This window comes from Argentina silus (assembly GCF_951799395.1).
Source record: "Argentina silus genome assembly, chromosome: 10".
NCBI classification, from domain to species: Eukaryota; Metazoa; Chordata; class Actinopteri; order Argentiniformes; family Argentinidae; genus Argentina; species Argentina silus.
In genome coordinates, this window is record NC_139664.1 from 13,402,064 (window position 1) to 13,416,812 (window position 14,749).

Here is a 14,749-nt window from a genome sequence, read left to right on the forward strand (position 1 = left end):
GTTACAGTATTCTAACATTGTTTCATATATTTCTAATAGTATATATAAGTACAGGTAATAACTGGAATAATGTAAGGCAAATGCTTCTTTGTTAACTCAGAGACAAAATAAAATCATGTTGGTTAAGCACATCCACATGTGCTTGTTAACCATGTGTAATAACCATTATTTACCCACCTACACACAATACAATGCATGTGTCTTTTTAAATCAACAAGCATGAAATATACATTGTATGCCCTGTGGTTAAATATTCGGTACACATCCTTGCATCTATCTCACACTGTAAAGGCCTTGCCCTTTCTCTTCTCATGCATTGTACGTTCTTCAGCTGCTCCTCACATTAACTTCCATTTATTTTCTAAATGACATCAGTGAATGGCAGCAGGCTCTCTGGTCTCAACAATTAACTTTCCCCATCGCAATATGAGTTTTGTTATGTTCCAATCACATCTCATTGGTCAAATAATTGTAGGACTTCCTCTCTGTAATACAACCTCTTAGTTTCCAGCAGGTTTTACTTTCATTGCACTGATTCTTCTGAATGTATGGTCATCAAGGCCACCACAATGTCTCTCTCTCTTTGATGAGGATAAAACTAATGGAACATTTTGTCGTCAGGTCGCATCATAGAAGCACCTTACAGATGAGAATCTTATTTATTTGTTCATTCAGGTCCCCATTAGCTGTTACATCAGAAGTATGAAAGAATAGGATGGTGTCATTATTTAATAATAACATATTTTACTTGTTTACAAAATGTATGCTGTAGACAGTGTGTGCATTACAAACTGTACGACTTGTATTTTTACATCAATTTTAATCTGTGTTTTGATTAATGAAAATCATATCTTATTTGAAAAACAGAAGTATGATTCACTAGGTGCTATTTTGTAACTTCAAAGTAAGTACTTATAATACTTTTCTACTTGTTACAAATTTTCTAGGAATTGTCATGAATCTGGGTTATGATAAGTTAATAAACTCATTAAATCATCATATCCTTTCTGTTTTTCTTGAGTGTCTGTGCTGGAAAGGAAAATCTGCTGGTGTTTCAGCTTTTCTGTTGTTATGCAAGACAACTGGGCCACTCTCATTATAAAACAACAGGAAAAACCAGATCAGAACTGATTTCACACAGACCATTGTTTTTAGTGTACACACACACACACATACACCAGAGGGACACAACACAGCTTGTTTGTGATACAGTTCTGTTTAACGGATTCTCACAATTGTCACAGATGTGTTGCTGTTGTCCCTAAAAAATTTAGTGGTACTGTGTAGTGATGTTAAGACTATGGAAGTGTTTTCACTTAAGTCCTTGAGTTACACAATACAGTTGAGCAATCTCCTTCTCTGTGTATAGTGGTTATGAATCATGCTTTCCTGTTCCCTAGTTGGTAAATGGCATCTGCCGTTTGCTACACTTGCCAGGTGTCTATCTTGTCATGTGACAGTACCTTATTAGCTTAGAGATTACAACAACAGGTTGACACAAATGTCCTGGGGCTGCAAACAATGTGAATATCAACACACACAGACACACACAGACACACACACACACACAGACACACACACACACACACACACACACACACACACACACACACACACACACACACACACACACACACACACACACACACAGTAGGCTTTCCTTATTGAGCCTGTTGTCTTTCTCTAGTTTCACCTTACCATTCTCACGCACACACCAGGTTTTTATAGCAGGCAGCCCATCGTCATGTCCCAGATGGTCTCATTATGTAAGAGTCTACCACCACCTGTGCCCTCCATACCCAGTGGGCCGACTTTGACACTGACAAGCACTTTCATACTGGACAGACAATGCACAGGGAATACAGCAGTGAGGGACAGCACTCAGAGAAATGACTCATACACAAAGGTGACAGTGGAATGTGTCACTGTACACAACCATAAAGATAGATGAGATTAAAAATAAAGGACAAGGAATTTTGTGGTTGAGCCTAAGACTAGTAATTAGAGTAATAACTGATTCTGTAGAATAGGTATGTCAATAGAAAGGTGGTATTCAGGTTAAGTTAAAAATAATACATACATAACATATGACATTAAAACTATTGTTTGTGTGTTGACTCGGTGGAGAAAGTTAAGCAGTGAAATTCTGAATATTGTCTTTGGTAGCAATATATAACCTTTTACCACCAAATATGAATAGTACAAATATTCCCAACTTGAGGGCCATGGAATAAAGAATTGTTTTGGTTCGCATGTTATCATATTGATTATTCCTCTTTCTGGTGGACCTGTCCAAACCTACAGGGTTGTTTTTAGATGGGCTCAGCAGTCCTTTGGTTGGGACACAGTAGTGGGGGAGGAGAGGGTTAGGAGGACATTCATTTGTGCTGGGAGATGAGATGATGGACTGGTTTGATATGTCAAAATGATGAGCCATCCCTTTGGAATGGAGAGAGAGAGAGAGAGAGAGAGAGAGAAAGAGAGAGAGATAGAGAGCTCACTTCATCGGAGGGGCTTGTCTTAATTGGAGGGGAAGGAACTGGTTGGCGGGTGGTAAAGGATCTCCCAGGGTTCCATGGGAACAGAGTCTAAGCCTAGCTATCCAGCATCTTGTGGATACCTCCCATGTGGCCTCTTGATGTACCTGAGCTGGAAGTGGTGGAAGCTGTGTGAGGGGTTTACCAGACATCTTAAATTAGCAGGGGGAGCAATAGACGTGGACAGGCCCACCTTACAAACAGATGGTGTATTTATTTGAGGTTGATCATGATGCATACGCATTAATTGAGCACAAAAGAAATTCCAGTCGTCTCATTGAGACCAAAGGCCTTCATGTGCTTTCCCTCCTATAATCCTTTCTTCCTGCTTTCTGTCTCACCTTGTAAATCACAGACAACAAGTGGACAATGATATACTGTAGTAAAGGCCTGTGACATGTGGTGTTGAAAAAGAAGATCTCTTAATGGCTTAACAAGGCCATGTGATTGTTGCTATAGTACCTAAAGCTCTGTACTTCTGGAAGCATCACATTCATTTACCACAAGAGGCTAACACTCACATGTGTACCCTATGTGTCCTGAGGGGTATACCCTTCAGCCCATTCATGACAGAGTTTGTATTAACTCAACCTTCACTATTTCTATGGATTTCCCTGGGTACTTCATCAGGCTGCAGGTGAAGCAAGTCCTCCAAACTGGCCTGTTATAATGAACTTTACCTGACCTCCCCCGCTAATGTCTATGCACTTGGAGGAACAGAGGAGAAATAGGAGTGGTTTAATGGAGTTTGGGAGTTTAGGCCAAGCCACATTGAGTGGTGGGGGAATAGGCCTGTTGGAAATTGGATTGCGGCTGGCTCGCCCCTAGAGTCTTTCACTTTTAATTGGACGTCTGTCTTTTGTTCCCACATTAGCATCTGTAATGCTCCGTACTCTGAGCTCCAACATCTTACCCTTCTTCTCAAGGTGACGGAGGCCTAGGCCACTTTTATCATGCGAGAGAGAGAGAGAGAGAGAGAGAAAGAGAGAGAGAAAGAGAGAGAGAGAGAGAGAGAGAGAGAAAGAGATTGACTCCTCTGTTGCGGTGTGAGGCTCAAAGTTTCCCCTTTTTTCTTTGGCAGAGGAGAATCCATTGAAAAGGCAAGTAAGGCCTCAGGAATTGAAAAGAAGAGCACTGTGATCCCCTCAGACACCTTCAGCGGGCTTCTCACTGCTTGAGTCTCATTAAACCCCTACTGAGAGGGAATGAAAGGAGCAGGCACTAGTTAAAAATAATGGATTCTGCACTCACCAGCCTGAAAATGATTAATATTTAGTTTTAAATGGACATTTAAGATGAAACTAAATTGGAAAAAGCATTTTATTTTGGGCTTTGTTTCTACCTTTGGAGAGTTTTGGTTAGGATAATATAACAATACAATATCTGACTCCGAGACAAAGTACATGCAGTTGTTATGTAAAACGACAATAGGAAGGTTTTCTGCTTTTCATTCAATTGAGCTGAAACTGATTCATACACAATTGACTTTCAATATAGAAAACAATTGGATCTACTTATCTCCTAGAAATTGGGAGAAAACACAGCTACTTAAATTAATCAGTGCTATCCTCCAGCATTTCCCTCTTCAATGCAGTTGTAGCTGCCACCAAGTTACTTACAACTGCTTTTACAACTGCCACTTCTTTAAAATGGCCCAACTTGGAGTGTGTGCTTGACTGGCTCGATGTCCCGATTGTCTACCTCTCACTCCATTCCTAGTCTTCATGACCTCATTATTCACTCAAATGAACCACTTCAACACCTCTCCCATCTCTCCCACTCAGAGGGCCTTCAGACAAGCATCTGGACTGCCGCCCAGGGGTGCAAAGAGGCCTTCTCCACTCCATCCTCTACCCTTGAAATGGATGACGACCTGCTCAAGTCTAGGTCAGTCTGACTGGCTGCCAACTGTTGATACTGTATGAGCCTATGTTGTGGGAGTTGGCTGGGCGACAGCAGAACCACCTCAACAGATAGTAAGTAAGATTACTTACTTCTGTGTCTGTTCTAGACGATGCGTATAAAGGAGATGGTTCGACATGAGGACATTTGTTATAACATGCATCATATTTCAAAAGGATCAGCCTTCTACTTGTTCCCCCTACTTGTGTTTGAAATGTACAGCTTATACAGTTGCAGTTGTTTTCTGATCAATTATACAGTATGTTCTGCTGCTGCTGCTGCTAGTGCTGCTGCTGCATATACTAACTTTGTTCATGATACTTGTACTGTACAGGTTCCTTTATTTATTTATGGTACCCTTGATTGTAGATTAATGTAGTTTCTAAAATAATAGTGACGTAAAGAGACTGTTCCTTGAAAAATATTTCTACTTTATTCATTGGACAAACTGTAAGAGAACATAAATGCTAACATTTTATGCTAACATTTCATCCAAGGAGTGTTGTTGAGATTCCTGACCTGGGGTTTTATTCATGCTGTGGTCGTCATCATTAGTATTCAGAGGAGAGAGATGGAGGAAAACAAACCTAGCCATATGGTATGTGTGGTTCACTGAATGGGGAGGGAGTTATGATGAAGGCACCTCAATATGAGAGGCAGGGAAGGACTCCGGGAAGTCCAGGGCAGTGACTCTGACCTGGGCAGGAGTTTATATTTCGGGAGTCTGAAAGTCAGTCAGGGTGATGGTTAACACTAAGGGTTCATAACATATCTAACCAGGAGGAGGGAGGAGGAGGAGGACAGGGGTAGGGGGAGGTCTCTACACCTACATTTACTGTACCACTTCAGTTACTGTGTTTTTATTGTACATAAATGTATACCGCTACTGGAATTCATGTGGCTTTTACTTGAATTGCTGTTGTGGCTGTTGTCATCGTTTTCTCAAATAGATCCAGTCCATGGGGAGCTGTGTGTGTTTTGCTGCCTCATGGATTTTATGATTTCAGATAAATATTATGTAAATAAACAAGCAACGATTTTATGCTAAACCTGCCCCTCCCTTATCTGAGAGCCAACGATTACATGTCTACTAGTTTTGCCCTGTCACTGATCTTGCATAATCCTTCCTAGTGTGGTTCCCTCGATCGCCACATAGATAAAGATAATGTTTAGGAATATGGAACTTTTGGGCTGATAATCACTGTCGGAAATGCATTAAATGCCATCTGTAGTTTTATGACTCTCATTTCCCTGTTCTACATGGGAGCATTTAGGCCATAGAATCATAGTGTGGGGGAGAGATATGACAGAAACCTCTGCAATGCAGCAGTACATTAACACCCCCCACCCCCCAATACACACACACACACACACACACACACACACACACACACACACGCACACACACGCACACACGCACACACGCACACACGCACACACGCACACACACACACATACACCTCTCTCTCTCTGAATGTACCATTCAATTTCAGACGTCAAGAGAGACTTCCTGCTAGGCAGCATTATTAAGCCTGCAAATTATTTATGCAGAGGAGATTGCCATTGCCTGATTTCACTCATAAAATGTTAATATATTCATAAGGAAATTGTACTCTCTTAATCTCTGAATAAACACTTATCTGCAAGAAGCACTTCATTCTGTTCAGTGCTTGTAGTAGTTGCTGAGAAAAATAAAGCTGGCATTTCAAATGCTAATTTCTATTATGTTGCTGGTTGCATTTGACCAGTTGTCTCAGATAACTGTATACAAAATATGTCTGTCGCATTTTCATGATTTTGGATATAAATGCCAGCTAGTATTGTAGTCATTGTTTGCTGAATTACTTTCACAAAGCTAAATGTAACAGTAAAGATGACCATCTGTGAAATTTCATTCTTTAAAAATACACAACCATTTAGCATGACTTACACATATTTCAAAGGTAATGTTCAACTATTTTTTATCTTTTATCCTTGAAAGACATTAGTGCTCACACAATGTAATGTATTCACAGCTGATCATGTATTCGCTTTCAAATGTTTCCTTCAGCATGCTCCACTGCTGTGAGAGACAGAGTTATCACAACTGATTGAGTTGTAGAAACCCGGGGGGGTGGTGGTGGTGGTCAGGCTCAACATGCTCAGATTAGTATGGAGGAGCAGACCATGTCTGCACAGCAAGACCCAGCAAGGAAAGTACTGTGCGACGTGGCTCTAATTTTAATATCTCTTTTATACTATGGATATTATGAATAGGATCATATCATGTGTGTCGTATATGAGAACAGGAGAAACTTTGCTTTGGTATTACATAATTGCAAGCCAAATCCACTTAACCCTGACAAAATATTTACTTGCCTTTAATTCTTGCCTTAAAAAAAAAAGTTCCCCCAACCAGTGGCAAGGAAGCAAAAATATCTACAGTACACTCCTCCAGACACATTAAAAAACATTTTCACTATCCTAATATACAGCCATGCTAGCTGAAAATTACCTTCCAGCAGTTGCTATGCAACTGCACCATCCGTGTAAACCTCTGTCATTTACACAGCCAAACCAATATCCCAAAATAAGCCCTCACATCTGACTATGCTATTGCAGAAGCTCTGTGATTACATCTTCTCCCTGGGCAGAGGAGATACTGAAATATCTTGCCAACCAATACCGAGCAGAGCATTAATGTAACAGTCGATGGGTCTAAAGCCGTCACTAAGGCTTTTAGACTTTCACTTCTCCTGTTAAGGTAGGCCCTATATGCAACTGTGAGAACCTCTATCACAGTCATAAAGGCCTACAGTAAAGCAGCAGACTGCAAAGCTAAGTGAGCAGAATACTGTAGCTGTGGTTTAGAATAGAAACAGTTAAGATAAGAGAACACAGGTGTGATTCCCCCTGATCGTATCATGACTATGACTGTAATGCAGTAAAAGAGGCCATATAGGGATAGGTTCACCCAGATCACAAAACCACAGACAGTCAAAAACAGTGAATAGAGGTGATAAATACTACATTATCTACAAAAGTCTTGTCAATGTAGATCCCTACCAATAGTCCAATGCATTGTTATAAAAAATAAAATAAAACCTTATGGCTTACATGGCCAAAAATATTGTACTCCACTTGAAATCATATAGAACACACCTATACAGTATGTAGGATCTCATGGAGTCAGTTGGTTTGTAGTAGCCACAAAGCCTCTGTGCTTTGTAGTGCTTTGTGTTATACATCTACATTTGAACTCACTCTAAAGTAGATTCTGGCATGGGAAACTCTAGTTGAGCTATCGCAACTCTTCCCACTTCTCAACAAAGAAACTGGCACCAACAGGTCCCTAACACACTGTACCTAACACACTGTACCTAACACACTATGTACCTTCATATATCAAAAGAATATTTGAACACATTCTATTTGCAAATTGCAATGTACAATAGGCCAATATACAGTGTGACCCAGATGGTATTGGTTCCAGTCCAAGAATATTAAAGTCAGGTGATTCTGCTAGGAGCTGATAGACTGAGTGCAACTAATAAAGCAGTCCTTTGAGCACTGTGCAATGTTGTTGGCTGCAGTGATAAAGCATTTAAGCCATCAACATGCATAATAAGCAAGAGAGCTGTGGGACATCCTTAGAATTTCAAGCCAGCCTCGCTTGATAAGATTGTGCACCCACCACCTCTATCAGACATCAAACGTTACATATTGCCCCGGAAATTGTGCAAGCATGAGGGATAAATTCATTCTGATCATACACCTTGCACAATTTATCGGAGTGCCAGCAGTCAGAGAGAGATTGCTGGAATGAAATGAGAGATAGAGAGACATGGGGAGAGTGGCTTTCCAATGAAAGCTTGCCTCGGCTCAGCAGCCTGCTTCCATCATGCTCAGATACCCTCATGCCCACAGCCACTGAAGGATGGAAAAACATTCTATGATGGATTAAAAAAAAAAGAAGAAGAAAAAGAAGAAGAATCAACTAAAAGGAGATTCAGTTATTTTCCTATTTCTAAAACTCTCTGAAGTATTATATGGACCCCACATAAAATGTCCTCTTCAAACATTGATTGACCAAATGGGATTGAAGTGATTTCTGGATTCATAGCTTTTAGGGATTAAACAAATGGTGTTATGGCATAGGTACCTCAGCCTTCAGACGACCATGTCCTCTTGTTTATCACACATAAGTGAAGAAATGTGTATAAGAAGACATAAGACTACAACAACATACAGTATGCTGTATTCACACAACACTTGTGTTACTGAACATGTGCAACGCCACCCGTAGTAATTTAGTCTCACTCTATTTCTACCTGCTATGCTAAAGAGGAAGGAGCTCTTCAGCAATGTAAATACCTTACAGAGTGAGGGAGGAAGTGATTTTATGAGAAAAATATGTCATTTTTGTCAGGCAGCTGTGTTCCACTGGGTGTAGGTGTGCAGAAGCCTACGCTCGTCAAACTGCGGTTTGTACAGCATTCTTCACGGCCCCTGCTAGCTTCCTGCCTGCTTATATTTTTAGCCACTTACATTCTCTCCTCTCAGCAGGCACAGGAAGTGAAACGATAATGACATTTGGAGCATTGTTCAATCACCTACTCTTGACTGAGTGCTAATCATGCCCAAGTGAGAAACTTGAGTTTGTGATGACATCTATAATGCCCAATTATGCCCTGTGTTTGCATCACACGTGATGGTAAAAGTCTATCTACATCAGTTACCCTTTCAGGAGTTAATTAGGAATGTTAAAATACAAAAAAAGTTGTCAGAAAAAAAATACAAAAAAAGTCACCAGACACTGTTTCTATGACAGGGCTTTCATATCAGAACATTATGTATACCAAGGCTGCATACAAAAATACATCACATTACACATCACAATACACACAGTTACTCAGGTGTGATGAAATCTCAACTCTGTGTACTACAAATGTAATACAGACTGACAGACGAGCCGTGCAAACACAGTGCAAACACTGACACACACACACACACACACACACACACACACACACACACACACACACACACACACACACACACACACACACACACACACACACACACACACACACACACACACACACACACACACACACACACACACACTTCAGCTGAGGGGCTGAGGACATCAGTTTGACTCCCTCCCTGGTATTGAAATATCCCTGTTTGTGTATTTCTCCACAGGTGGATTGATGAATCATGGTCACAAAGCGGGGCAGGCACCGCTGTTGAAGCAATGGTGGTTAATCAGTCATTGTCAGGGGGTTGAGACGTGGGTAAAGATTCACTCAAATATCATTCTGTAACATCACTCTCACATCACCCTGAAATTGATTTTCTTCTTCCCTTTGATGGACTGAAATTGGCTTGCATAAATTGTCACAAACCCACATTTCCTATACTATTCACTTAATGGTAATGAAACGGAGCCAGAGCCTTGTGCCTCCCTTAAAGATTAGATAGGGAGATCATGGATCTTGTGGATACTCCTGCAGTGCTAATCGCATTGATGTAAAATAGATTATCTACAGTGCATCCTCTCTATTCAGCAGATAGATACCACACAATAGTGTTTAATTAGTAATATAAGTGAAGCCTGTGCTAAAAAACATGGTGAATTCATGTAGCCCTTAATGGGTAGAGAACAAATTGAAAAGATACATAGCTATTTTGTAGTGAATTTTAGATGTGGCCCTGACCTCAACATTCACCTCCAACACACCAAGTCCTTTTCTGTTAATACTGTAAATAAAGTATTCATGAACATAATTTGCCTCTGTTTAAGTCCTAATACTAATGATTTCATAAAATACATTCACTGCTGGCAGATTTCCATTCACAGTTATGTGATGGCATTGCATCTTTCCCCTTTGAATTTGTAAAATATTTTTAAACTGACATATTTGAAGGCTTTGAATACAGTTGAAGAAAAGTTCAAATATCATTACAAACGTTATTAGCAAAAGCCTGGGTTATTAATTGAGATCATCTCAATATTCAAATGTAAGTGGTCTTTTGTGAAAGTACATGAAACGATCTCAATAATTAAAGAGGAAATGCCTTTTGTAACTGAAAGTATACTTGAATAATTTAATGAACATTGTACTAAAGAAGTATTTAGTTCTCATGCCAGGGATCTGCTTTCACAGATTTGGTTATTAACAGTAAATTACAGATACAGTATTTCAGTAACTCTGCACACATCACAGAGGTGAAAGAAGTGTTGCCGCAGTTAACTGCATTGACTCCTCTCCCTCATGAAATGAAATACACAATAATTTGTTAAACCTTATTTTTAAATTAATTCAAGATCTATTTTTAACCAGATAAGTTGACAGAGAACATATTCTGTTTTGTAGCAAGGGAAAGGGAGGAGAGGAGAGGAGAGGAGAGGAGAGGAGAGGAGAGTCTTAATAAAACAGCATATGGGTATAGACATTTAAAGGACCAAGTCATTAGACTCAATGCTGACTTGAATGGAGGGGACAGGTCATTGTTAATTAGCCCCTTTCTTGTATCACAATGTAAAGCAGCCCTAAATGTACTGGCCTTTCTCCCTGCATGGGAAGGCCCTAACGGTGATGTAACAAAGCCATGATGTAACATCAGAGTCAGGTTAGGATACTATATCTGTAAAATAAAAGCTGCTGTGTCCAAATATGCCTCTTGCCAAGGGAGAGATGCCACATAGAGGCAATATGGTGGTGGTGCCATTTTTATCTCTTTCAAAACCAAACTCTTCGCCTTTGGAGACGTTTGAGTCGTGATAATCCAAATGTCCTTTTAATCACATCTTCTTGGGTCCACACTTTTTAATTAAAGCACATGTTTCAGTTCATTTCACTCTGCATATTTATCAGGCCAGTGGGAGGCCAACACAGTCAGATATTCTGAGCAGCGACTTTCTTTGCAGGATTCTCAGACACTGACGCTGCTCTAGACTGTCAAACACACTTCTCAAGGCGAGTGTCATCACTGATCACACAATACCATTAGCTTCCTGGCGAGTCGCTCCAGCCTCTTGAAATTGGCCTTGTTTGTCATTCTAAGCTCTGCATTCAATAATGTTTGCCAACGTCTTTAAAGCACATTTTTCATTTAATTGGATTGTGCTTCTCTGAATATTTAATGCAGAGTGGCATAATCAAAAATGTTCAAATGCTAATATGACAATTAATTGACAACTCTGGCTATATGGACAGGCTGATGTGGAAGGGTTAGCCACACCACGTTTGTTAGAGTATATCTGAATTTGAATTGAATATCTAGGAATATCTAGAATATCCAAGCAAAACTCAAATGTATGCTCGTCTCATCTTTTGTGTTGTGGACTGATTTCAGTTTAACTGAAAAAAGGCCAAATGGCCAGATCGGTAGTTGGTGAAAATGAGGGGTTTGGATTCATTTCACCCGACAGTAGTTCCAAGATCAGAAGGATGAGATGAGAGGATGGAGATGAGCTTGTACGTTTAGATATCCCCTGCAGCTCTGTAGCAGAGATGAAAGCACCTTTTAATGGTGATTAGCCTCTTACACGGTAATGAGACCACCTGGCCAGAGCAGGGGGAGAGCCGATGTCCACCAACACAGCCAGTCTCTATTAAACTCTACTAACACACACGCACACGTACATGCGCACGCACACAAATAGGATCCTCAGATAGTCATCATTTGTATTCAGAGGCTGCTACCACAGAATGAGTAAAACCCCAGGTCAGGAATTTCAACAATGCTCCTTAGATTAAATGTTAGCATAAAGGCTTTTAATGATTTTAATGATAAGATCTACAGAATTCAGGAAATAACTGGATGATAAAGGTAGATCAGGAATCTGCCTCCCACATTCTGTCTGTCATATTTCTCTTACTAGCCCTGATGTTTCAGCCATAGCAGGTCACTGTGCTGTGAAACAGGGGCACATTTCCACATGCACACTTAACTGTTCATCCCTCACCTGCAGGCTTCTCTCTCCCCCTGTCACATTTGCACACATTTTCTATTACAATCATCCTGTCCTCACTCTCAGGTCTCATGCCGATGTGTGGAGGACGGGCGCTGGCTGTGAAGACAATCTCTCTGATAGCTTGGCCATTGTGCCATGTCCTGAGTTAAGAGCTCGAAAGATGTGTTATAAGCATGGCAATGCATGTGAAGAGAGAGTTGTTCTCCTTTATGCATCTCAGTTCATCCATCTGACAGATCTTTTACACTGCCAGGACCTCCCCATGAAAGCAGGTGAGTCATATTGATCTGTGAAAGCTTCTATGATGTTAACAGATTCTGATTCCGTTCTGTTTGGAATAGATATGGGTAAAATATTCTTTTTGAGAGATGTACAGTGCATTTCGGAAAGTATTCAGACCCCTTCACTTTTTCCACATTTTGTTATGTTACAGCCTTATTCAAAAATGGATTCAATTAATTATTTTCAATTCATCAATTATTTTCCTCATTAATCTACACGCAAGAATAAATGTTGGCTAATTTATTAAAAATAAAAAACTGAAATATCACATTTACATAAGTATTCAGCCCCTTTGCTATGACACTCGAAATTGAGCTCAGGTGCATATTGTTTCCATTAATCATCCTTGAGATATTTCTATGACTTGATTGGAGTCCACCTGTGATAAATTCAATTGATTGGACATGATTTGAAACGGCACACACCTGTCTATATGAGGTCCCACAGTTGACAGTGCATGTCAGAGCAAAAATCAGGCCATGAGGTTGAAGGAATTGTCTGTTGACCTCCGAGACAGGATTGTGTCGAGGCACAGATCTGGGGAAGGGTAGAATAAAATGTTTGCAATATTGAAGGTCCCTAAGAACACAGTAACTTTGAATCAGTTTGCATCAGCATGATCAGAGTGAAATGATTCATATATCAAATGCACATTACATGAGTCATTACAACACAAGGTACATGTGTTTCCTCACTCTCAAACTTGGAGGCAAACACAAATCCGCAAGTACAAATTGTAGCCCTGCCCAACATACTGAAGGTAACCTCACATATCTTAAATGAGGAGCTTAAAGGTCCAACATGTAGTTGTGCATGTTTCTGCCCCCACTGGCCACACTTACATTTTGAAAATGTGCATTTGCTACACTTTCTAGGAGGGTCAAACTTGTGCATATCCTTGTTAACAAAACAAATGTGAAATAGGCACGTAAAGGCCAGGGTCCTACCAGACTTTAGAAAATGTTTTGTTTGGACTAATATAGCACTCTTCACTGAACGTTCTTCATCATGTACTCTCATTCTTTGATGGCTACCGATTTATCATGGCCATTTACCACTATTTTAAAGCTAAAATATACATACTGGACCTTTAACACAAATAACTTATTTATCATTTATGTCACAGCAGTCTGGTCTCTTTCCACATCCAAACTGTCTGCATCCTTGGGGTATTGGTGTCATAAAATGACATTCTGTAATCATATCAAGCATCCAAGATCATCTCTAAAATCTGAAGAGACTGGAATATCTGATGGGGCGATACTTCCTCTCCTATTACCATCAGGGCTACGGCCTTGGATGCAGCTTTAACTTGGGGTGTGAACCGAGGACAGGCTCTGTCTTTGGGTCCATGTCCTGTGCTCTAACTGATAGTGACTTATTACAGGAGCAGGGTGCAAAGCAGCCTGACTCCTCGGCGTGCCAGAACGCAGAACACTTGTCAAGGGCAGTGGACTCAATCTTGTGACAGAGAAAAGGGCGATTAAATTCTAGGAGATGACATAAAGATCAGTGTGATGGCCCAGCCGGCCGCTCTGTGCTCAGTGTCGACTCTGATATTTCATTACGCCCAGCTGAAGGGACATGGAGAAGCACGTGGCAAGCACAGGGCACATAATGAGAGGAATTAAACACATCCGCAGCCCCTCCTCAGAAAATGCCAACACAGACCAATGTGTCACTTACATGTGCAAATGCCAATCACAATAAAGAAAGGCAATTATTAAAGCTCCACAGTGAGGCAGCTGACTTCTGTTCAAAACATTTGACTGAAATACATGAATAGACCATTCAGTCATATACTGTATGCTATATAAAAACAATTCCACTGCATCGCATCACAACAGTGAATGAGAAAACAAACAAAACAACAACAAGACATCATATATAGAATTCTGTAAATCCTAAGCTCTATGGAATTCTGATTACATTGAAAGGTATTCACCCTAGGAGTTTAAGACAGGATTGATCCATTAGACTTTAATGTTGTGGGCTTATGAAAGACAACCCTCTGGAGATGTACTGTATGTTGGAGTGGGATTGAGGTCACCAGTGTAATGAGCTT